At 39.9% G+C, this 10,361-nt stretch overlaps 1 long non-coding RNA gene across 2 annotated transcripts in view; it reads left to right on the top strand.

The window, feature by feature from the left end:
* Positions 1–7,919: 7,919 nt before the first annotated feature.
* LOC135092168 (uncharacterized) overlaps positions 7,920–10,361 on the top strand; it is a 57,540-nt gene continuing 55,098 nt past the window's right edge. The window contains exon 1 of one of the 2 annotated variants that reach the window (XR_010262785.1): positions 7,920–8,063. This is a non-coding gene — a long non-coding RNA (uncharacterized LOC135092168). The remainder of the gene's footprint in view (positions 8,064–10,361) is intronic. The other variant, XR_010262784.1, reaches the window with a different exon arrangement.

Genomic DNA, 10,361 nt, shown 5'->3' with positions numbered 1-10,361 from the left:
TGCTCTTGAACCTTCCTGGTTATGACAACAGTCTCTCTCAAACTAAATTTATCTGTGCTGTATACCTCTCTCCTAACTCCTCTGACTAAGAAATTCTCAGAAATGGAGCATATTCTGTTTCTCTTCCCTTTTGCAGAAATATCCTTTCTTGGAGACTTTAATGTTCACCACCAGCTTTGGCTTTCCACTCCCTTCCCTTGTGAAATAAACTTTAACTTTGCTATCCTGCACGACTTAGAGCAGTTGGTGCTACACCCTGCTCGTATTCCTGTCTTGGAGATACGCCCACATTCTTGACGTTTTCCTAACTTCTAATCCTGCTTATGCTATTACCCTATCTTCTCTGTTGGACTCCTCCGATCACAATCTCATATCTGTATCTTGTCCTATCGCTCTAATCGCTCCTCAGGATCCCCCTAAGTGGAGATGCCTCTGGCGGTTTGCCTCTGCTAGTTGGGGGGGACCTGAGGAGGTGTTTTGCTGATTTTCCTTGAAATGACTACTGCTTCTGTGTCAGAGACCCGTCTCTGTGTGCCAAGCACTTAATAGTGATCGTGTCTGGCATGTTGACGTAAACCTGTGTATGTACCAGCTCCAAAGGTAAAGAAGATAGCGAGTTCAAGCCACAAATACAGGCCAATACATTTCTAACTGAACAGTGAGATGTCTAGCTAATATCCCAAATTATTAACTAACTTAGCTTCCCTTCAAATTCACATCACAATAACAATAAGTACAACACACCCTCTCGCTATGAAATATAACCGCCAACTGGAGAGTAAAGCGAAGCTGCTACGCATAAAAAGATTAATAAAAAAAAAGCTTAGTTAGTGAGCGTGGTTACTACTCATATATATATATATATATATATATATATATATATATATATATATATATATATATATATATATATATATATATATATATATATATATATATATATATATATATATATATATATATATATATATATATATATATATATATATATATATATATATATATATATATATATATATATATATATATATATATATATATATATATGGCGCCACGGACCACTGGATCTTCGAACTTTCGTTTACCAGAGGTCGGCAACCTGCGGCTCCAGAGCCGCGTGCAGCTCTTTCAAGAGACATGTGCGGCTCCTGCCAACTACATAAAACTGTCTAACTTATTGTAGGATACGTAGAAAAATGAGAGAGAGAGAGAGAGAGAGAGAGAGAGAGAGAGAGAGAGAGAGAGAGAGAGAGAGAGAGAGAGAGAGGCGAGACGAGACGAGACGCGAGATCCACTACTTCTATAGTACGAATATGATTCCTGTATGATACACTCCATCCAAGCACCCCAGCCTCTGCCCAACACTACCTGGCAGTGTTGGGCAGGCATCTCGTTCAGTGAAAACGCACTCCCATAGTTACTAGGACGGCTATTTTTCCTCCTCCTCCTACTAGTACTGCTATACTACTACTACTACTACTAATACTACTACGATGCCAGTACTACTACTATTACTACTACTACTACTACTACAACTAATAATAATAATAATAATAATAATAATAATAATAATACTGCTACTACTATACCAGCACTACTGCTACTACTACTACTAAATAATACTAATATCAATACTACTATACTACTACTACTATATTACTACTACTACTACTACTACTACTACTACTACTACTACTACTAATAATAATAATAATAATAATAATAATGGTACTGCTACTACTACTACTACTACTACTAATACTACTCCTGCTGTTGCTATTACAACCTTTTCTTCAGTGAAAGATATTAAGACGTAATCAATTACTGGAGAAATGGCATCGAGGAGGAGGAAAACTGAAGATGAAAATAGAGAGTTTAGGAGTGAATGGACTGAGCATTTTGCATTTGTTCAGAATTCTAGAGGGCATCCTTTGTGCCTCATATGCAGTGAAGAACTGGCCAACAATAAAAAAAATCCAACCTTGAGAGGCATTTTCAGAGGAAACACAGTGACTTTGCTGAAAATTATCCAGTTGGAGATGCCAGAAAGAAAGCTGTGGAGGAACTGCAGCTCAGAGCAAAGCAGAGCCAGAATGTATTCGCGAAATGGGTGAAGTCCTCCAAGAATACAACTACTGCCAGTTTTGTGATAAGTCATGAGATAGCAAAACGTGGAAAGCTTTTTACAGATGGTGAATATATAAAAGATTGTTTCATCAGTGCAGCAATGCATCTGTTCAGAGAATTCAGAAACAAGGATGAAATTATTAAGAAAATTAAGAATGTGCCATTGTCTGCTAAAACGATGAGGGACAGAGTATTGAAACTTGCACAAGACACCACCAGTCAGCAAACTGTGGACATCAATTCTGCCTGTGGCTTTACAATAATTATTGTTTGTGATGAGTCGTGTGATGTTGAAGTTGATATTGATGTTGAAGTTGATGTTGATGTTGAAGTTGATGTGAAGTTGCTCTTCTTGGCAGGTATGTCAACTCTGAAGGCCCACAAGAAGAAATCATTGACAAAATAATAATTGTTGCCTCTCACTGGTCAAACTAGAGGTGAGGATATATTTTCAAAAATTATAACCTGCCTTAACGAAAAAGGAATTCAGACCAACCACATTATTTCTGTTGCAACTGATGATGCACCGAGTATGACAGGGATGCATGAGGGGTTTGTTTCTCTCTTAAAACGAGAGCTGAATCGTGAAGTAATATCATTTCATTGCATCGTTCACCAAAAGGCACTGTGTGCACAAACTTGCCCATCAGAGTTCACTGAAGTAATAGACTTAGTCGTGAAAATTATTAACAAAATAATGGCAAAAGGCTTAAACCACCGATAGTTTCGTGAACTTTTGGAAGAAGTCGATTCCCAGTATTCAGACCTCCTCTTACCTAACAAAGTCCGTTGGCTTTCTAGGGGTCGGGTGCTTGCACGTTTTGCAGCATGCCTTGGGAAAGTGAAGAAATTTCTGGAGGAGAAAGGCCACCATGAATATGCACATCTTACAAACCCTGAATGGCTACACAAGATTCACTTCTTGGTGGATAACACTTCACATTTAAATGAGCTCAACAGGAAACTACAAAGAAAGGGAAAAACTGCTCTGATGCTTTTGGAAGAAGTCCTTTCCTTTGAACGAAAACTCTTTTTGTTTGTTAGAGATGTTGAGAGAGGCTCTTTGATTCACTTTCCTTCATTAAAGCAATTTGGAGAAGGAACAGACTTTGAGCAGCATATTGATATCATAAAAAATGCACTAATGAAAATGAAAAAAGATCCCTTGAAGGACGTTTTCAAGAATTCAAAAAAGAAAAGGCCACGTTGTCATTTGTGATCAACTCCCTTGATGCAGATACAGACTCACTCAATTTTTCAGCTTTTACTGGAGTGAATCAAGCAGAACTGGAACTGGAATTAGCTGATTTGCAAGGAAAAGACTTATGGACTTCAAGATTCAGAGGCAGTCTCCGATATTGAAAACCTGGAGGAACAACATGCTACACTGGCATTTCAACTCAAGTGGACTGAATTGTCTGGACTACAACAACGAGATCAGATTGTGTATGAAGAGTGGAATTCCTTACCAGACACTTACACACACATAAAGATATGCCTTTGGCATTCTCTCTACCTTTGGTTCAACTTATCTGTGTGAACAAGTGTTTTCTAGCATGAACTTTATATATATATATATATATATATATATATATATATATATATATATATATATATATATATATATATATATATATATATATATATATATATATATATATATATATATATATATATATATATTATAATGAATAAGGAACTCAGAAAACAAGTGCTAGAAAAAAGGAATAATGGAGAAACATCTGCTCAGAGGAACAACTTATGACAATACCCCGCCCTCAGTGATTCTCTTCATAGCCTGAACAAACAACCTGAACCTAAACAACAGAAGACGATTTCAAAATGAAGACACATCATGAGGCTGTTCCTCTTCACCCGTGCACATCACTATAAACACCTGCTTAGAGAGAAAAGAAGAATCCAGCATCAATACAAATTTCGCAGAGGAGCTGTGCCGCAGCAAAGACGAGGGCTCCGATTTTCATCTACATTTACGTCATGCCGACTCCTATTACACCTCCATGTACCAGACCAAAAGTTGCAAAACAAATTGGAATCTTATAGAAACAGATAAGTAAGTGATAAATAGCAGTTCATGAAAAACTTGTATAATAGCTGCAAAATCGTTGACATTGTATAGACACATAGATACTATACGCGACAATGATTCAAGTACCAGACCAAAAAAGAAAAAGGAAGCCAACATACAAAGAGCTAAATAAAAGTTAATAGTAAATAAAAATTAACTAAAACCTTATTAAAAAACATTTATATTACATAAATAATGACAATAGAGACACAAGTAACAGACAAAAAAAAATACTAAAAACAGAAAGAAAGCTAAAACCATACAAAAGAAACAAAAACCAATAAAAAATACCACGATAATTATATATATATATATATATATATATATATATATATATATATATATATATATATATATATATATATATATATATATATATATATATATATATATATATATATATATATAAACAGTACCATAGACATTTTGAATTACGGTCATTTCGCCCACATGTCAATTCGCCCACAAGTCAATTCGCCCACAGGTCAATTCGCCCATATATAAGAGTCAGTTCGCCCACATATATTTAAAAAAGAAATAATTATTAAAAAAAATCTACATACATGTAAGATTAAGAAAGTGGTGACAAAGAATTAAAAAGAAACTTTGTAACTGATTCAGAAATCAGTTACAAAGAATTAAAAATAAACTTTTATCAAAAGACAGTTAAATAAATGTAATATTCAGAAAGTAATGACCAAAAAGTAGTTACAAAGAATAAAAAAAAAAACTGATTAAAAGACAGTTACATACATGTAATATTCAAATAGTGACAAAGAATTAGAAACTTTTATTAAAATATAGATTCAGCTGCGCACTGGGCCATTCAGGTGAGCACACGCTTTCAGCAACTGACATGCCGATCGCTCACCCCCTCACGTGTTCCTCCCAAAGAGTAAATATTTGACCCTGTAAGTTTCTATATTTTTTCCGTTGTATCCTTCGTTGTATCCTTTTTCGGATACTAGCCTTATGTAGATAGATGTCAATTTAGCCTCTTTGTGGAGAAGGCTTACGAGGTAAAACTGGAGGTAACATCTACCTGCAGCACGTTTGTTTAGTCGATTGTGCCAGCCTTCAATGTCATTATTGGTGCGGATAGACTGATTGAAAATATTCCAGCTAGAAGTTGGCCATACGGAGTTGTGAATCCATGTTCTTGACATGTACTGCATTATAGTCTGTAACTGGGCTGTGGTAGCTTGACGTGAGAGCCGTTCAAACACGGGACCTATATCTGCCTCAGGCAGAAATGAAAGGGCCATTACTTTCCGTAAGTATTTGTACGTCCCGTCATCATGTGTGTATGCATGCTGGAGACCAACCTCTTGAACCTACATAAGTATTTCAAAACAAAGAAATTAGACATTGTATTGTACAAAAGAAAAAAAAAATCTGGTCATATTATGGTGATCCAATTTGTTTTAAAACTACTATTCGACAGGTACTATATATAAAAAATCTGTAGGCAATTAGCTAAATTGACTAACCTTTCTCCATACAGCTTGCGTCCAATGGTATACGCATCCCTTGACCTTGGCATTAGGCAAAACCTCAGGCAAGACTTTCCACATTGCTTTCTCATAGCCAATTGTTACGTGCTGAACAGAAGGCTCATATGGTAAACTAGTTAAAACTTCATGGAAAACTTTTCTGTAGTCACTCTTTTTTCTCCCAGACATAATGACAAATAGTAAGGGGACTTGTTTTGCATGGTCGTCTGCCCTCACAAAAGCGTTGACTGTCATCAGCAGTGTCAAAGGGTGCCTGCATAGCTTGAACGTGCTATCAATGTACCATGACTTTGCCCTCATTAGATGTACTATTTGTTCTGTTGTTGCGAAGATCAAATGGCGGCGTTCACGAACTGATACGTCACCTATAAGAAAGTCGTCAGGAATGTGATTTACTTCTAGCTCAAAATTCAGGTTTTTGGGCTCTGTCGGTCTTAAAATTTGTCTTTGTCTGTTTGCTGTTCTTGCCAAATGCTCTGGCTTAGGCAGACTAGGGCATGGTGCATTTCCTATCTCTTTTAGCAACACATCATCCACTATAGCAGTCGCTGGTTTAAACAGATCTTGCGCTGCCAGTTTCTTTACCTGTAATGTTACTTTAGTGACGATATCAGAGCCAGTTGGTGGTGAATGGTTGTGCAACACGTTGTTCTTTACATATTTTCCATTTCTCTGCGTTACTAGTGCCTTGCATGGGTTACTTTTAGGGCGATTAGTACACTGCCAGTAAGTTACATTCGATCGCTGCATTTTTTTGTTGTAAGTGTACCCATGACTGTCAACGAACTTATCTCTACCACGCTGTGTGCCCTTCTCAAAGAGCTGGAATGTAACTTCACTTTCTGGCTGCAGTTCAGTATCTTGTATGGCTGGGTCGTCAAGTGGATCCTCTAGTTCCATTGGCAAATCAGGTGGGTCATCAACTGAAGACTCTTGTTCAACTGCAGGGATGTATGGCTCGTGTTCCATGGCAGGGGTGGCTGGGTCGTCCACTGGATGGGAGGTTGGTTCGTCAGTGAAGGTGCAAGTATTACAATTCCAATCAATGGAAATACCGGATTTCACAGCTGCCCAGTAATCAGCACGAGATACGCCAGTATTGCATTTCCTGTGTTGCCACCTCCCACACATGTCGCACTGCAGACCTTGCCTTGCCCTTACAGGTACGAGGCACTGAATACACTCGTCTGTGCAGTCTACCATCTTGCCAGGAACTGTTTTATTCTATGGTCAATTAGTAATTACAAAACATAGGAAATGAACCACCAAACAACACACAGACACACACACACAGACACACACTTCCATAGGCTTTGTGAATAGTTTCATATGAATTAAGTATATTTTCACTCCTTGACTGCCTTACTAAAAAAAGGTTTATTATTATTATTATTATTATTATTATTATTATACACACACGCACACACACTCGATCCCTTATCTTCCACCTCCTCCCTCCCTCCCTCTCACCCCCCTCTCTTCTTCCTCCCTGCCAGCTTATATCCCACACCATCCCTCCTCCCTCCCTCTTCCCTCCCTCTTCTCTCCCTACCTTCCTTCCCTCCTACCTCTCTTCCTCTTAGTCCTTCCCTCCTCCCTCCCTGCTATCTCTCTCTTTTCTCCTTTCCTCCAACCCACCTTCCTCCCCCCCCTCCTGCCCCCCAACCCCCCCTCTCCACACACACGTCCCGGTAATTCAGTGGTTAGAGCGCTGGCTTCACAGGCCAGAGAACTGGGGTTCGATTCCCCGGTTGGGTATTTCTCCTTTCGATTCCCCGGTTGAGTATTTCTCCTTTCAAGTGTAGCCGTGAGATAGTTATAATTGTTAGAGTATATTTCTTTGCCATATTTGTAATGCTATGATTGTGCATTGTTGAATTGTTTAACCCAGCTATCTTTAACGCAATTAATTTGTTGTATATGTACATTTTTAGGGTTTACGATTTTGTGATGGAATGTGTTTTTTTCCAGTTCACGGTAATCATTAAAAAGAGTGATAGCAGTCGGGACTTTGTGTCTAGGAAGACAGCTACAGTAGAGATCAGTGGTGTATATTTTACCTAGTTGCATTTACCTATAGCTGTGACATACTAGATATGAGCTATTATCGTAATATCCAGCCTTCGGTATATCCTAGTACTATCTGCAAAATCAGATTGGCAACCCTGCCACAGTGTGGGCGAAATGACTCCACAGTGTGGGCGAAATGACCTGTGGGCGAAATGACTCCATAGTGTGGCGAAATGGCATGTGGGCGAAATGACCGGATACCGACATGAGCTCCAGCTCTCAGTACGCGTGATGCTGTGGACACACTCAAGGGGGTTGTGTTGGTGAGTACGAGGCGGAAGCTCGTTAAATATTTGTAAACTTATTGGGTGTGGTAGTTCCATTTTAGGTAAAACTGTTTAACAGTGACTGCGAGAAATGCATTAAGGAGGTAACACGTCACTGCCGAGAAGTAGCATGTGAAAGGTGCTTTGATTGGTATCATGTAGTGTGTGGGACTGAAGGGGACAGGAGGTATGGTCCTCAAGAACAGGAACCTCTTGTTCCTGTGCAGCGGGTGTTAGTTAAGGGTGAAGAAGGAATGGGAAGCACTCACTGTGAGGAATAAGGTGGAGGGCTCCGAGATGGAGGAGGCCGGGGAGGACGCTCCTAGGAGTGACGCCAGGTCTGCCAGGGCAGGGAAGTGGAGGATCCTTGGCACCCCGCGGAAGTAAAGGACCAGCCAAAAAAAAAAAAAAAAAAAAAGATCACACTTAGTGTGAGAAGACTGGGAGGAAAGAGCAGGCAGGGCCGGGTGAACGAGAGCAGCACTGTGAGGAGAGACGTGTGGCCACTAGGCAGGTTGTGAGATGTGCCAGTAGAGTGCAGGAGGAGAGCAGCAGCGGTGAGGTCAAGAAGACAGACCTGGATAGGAAGGGTCATTACAACAGAAGGAAGGAGGACAGCAACTGGATAGAGCAGAGAGACAATGCCAGTCCAAGGACAGGGACATGGGAGTAGGACATTACTCCCGGAGGAAGGTACATTTTTTTTTTTTTTATGTAGGAAGGACACTGGCCAAGGGCAACAAAAATCTAATAAAAAAAAATCCCCACTGAAATGGCAGTCCCATAAAAGGGTCAAAGCAGTGGTAAAAAATTGGTGGATAAGTGTCTTGAAACCTCCCTCTTGAAGGAATTCAAGTCATAGGAAGGTGGAAATACAGAAGCAGGCATGGAGTTCCAGAGTTTACCAGAGAAAGGGATGAATGATTGAGAATACTGGTTAACTCTTGCGTTAGAGAGGTGGACAGAATAGGGGTGAGAGAAAGAAGAAAGTCTTGTGCAGTGAGGCTGCGGAAGGAGGGGAGGCATGCAGTTAGCAAGATCAGAAGAGCAGTTAGCATGAAAATAGCAGTAGAAGACAGCTAGATATGCAACATTGCGGCGGTGAGAGAGAGGCTGAAGACAGTCAGTTAGAGGAGAGGAGTTGATGAGACGAAAAGCTTTTGATTCCACCCTGTCTAGAAGAGCAGTATGAGTGGAACCCCCCCAGACATGTGAAGCATACTCCATACATGGATGGATAAGGCCCTTGTACAGAGTTAGCAACTAGGGGGGGTGAGAAAAACTGGCGGAGACATCTCAGAACACCTAACTTCATAGAAGCTGTTTTACCTAGAGATGAGATGTGAAGTTTCCAGTTCAGATTATAAGTAAAGGACAGACCGAGGATGTTCAGTGTAGAAGAGGGGGACAGTTGAGTGTCATTGAAGAAGAGGGGAGAGTTGTCTGGAAGGTTGTGTCGAGTTGATAGATGGAGGAATTGAGTTTTTGAGGCATTGAACAATACCAAGTTTGCTCTGCCCCAATCAGAAATTTTAGAAAGATCAGAAGTCAGGCGTTCTGTGGCTTCCCTGCGTGATATGTTTACCTCCTGAAGGGTTGGACGTCTATGAAAAGACGTGGAAAAGTGCAGGGTGGTATCATCAGCGTAGGAGTGGATAGGACAAGAAGTTTGGTTTAGAAGATCATTAATGAATAATAAGAAGAGAGTGGGTGACAGGACAGAACCCTGAGGAACACCACTGTTAATAGATTTAGGAGAAGAACAGTGACCACAGCAGCAATAGAACGGTCAGAAAGGAAAGGAGAAGAACAGTCTACCACAGCAGCAATAGAACGGTCAGAAAGGAAACTTGAGATGAAGTTACAGAGAGAAGGATAGAAACTGTAGGAGGGTAGTTTGGAAATCAAAGCTTTATGCCAGACTCTATCAAAAGCTTTTGATATGTCCAAGGCAACAGCAAAAGTTTCACCAAAATCTCTAAAAGAGGATGACCAAGACTCAGTAAGGAAAGCCAGAAGATCACCAGTAGAGCAGCCTTGAGGGAACCCATACTGGCGATCAGATAGAAGGTCGTGAAGTGATAGACGTTTAAGAATCTTCCTGTTGAGGATAGATTCAAAAACTTTAGATAGGCAGGAAATTAAAGCAATAGGACGGTAGTTTGAGGGATTAGAACGGTCACCCTTTTTAGGAACAGGTTGAATGTAGGCAAACTTCCAGCAAGAAGGAAAGGTAGATGTTGACAGACAGAGCTGAAAGAGTTTGACTAGGCAAGGTGCAAGCACGGAGGTTCA

This window comes from Scylla paramamosain, chromosome 39 (assembly GCF_035594125.1).
Source record: "Scylla paramamosain isolate STU-SP2022 chromosome 39, ASM3559412v1, whole genome shotgun sequence".
NCBI classification, from domain to species: domain Eukaryota; kingdom Metazoa; phylum Arthropoda; class Malacostraca; order Decapoda; family Portunidae; genus Scylla; species Scylla paramamosain.
Note: the sequence above shows the minus strand (reverse complement) of the source record. Positions and strands in the feature narration are given on the sequence as shown.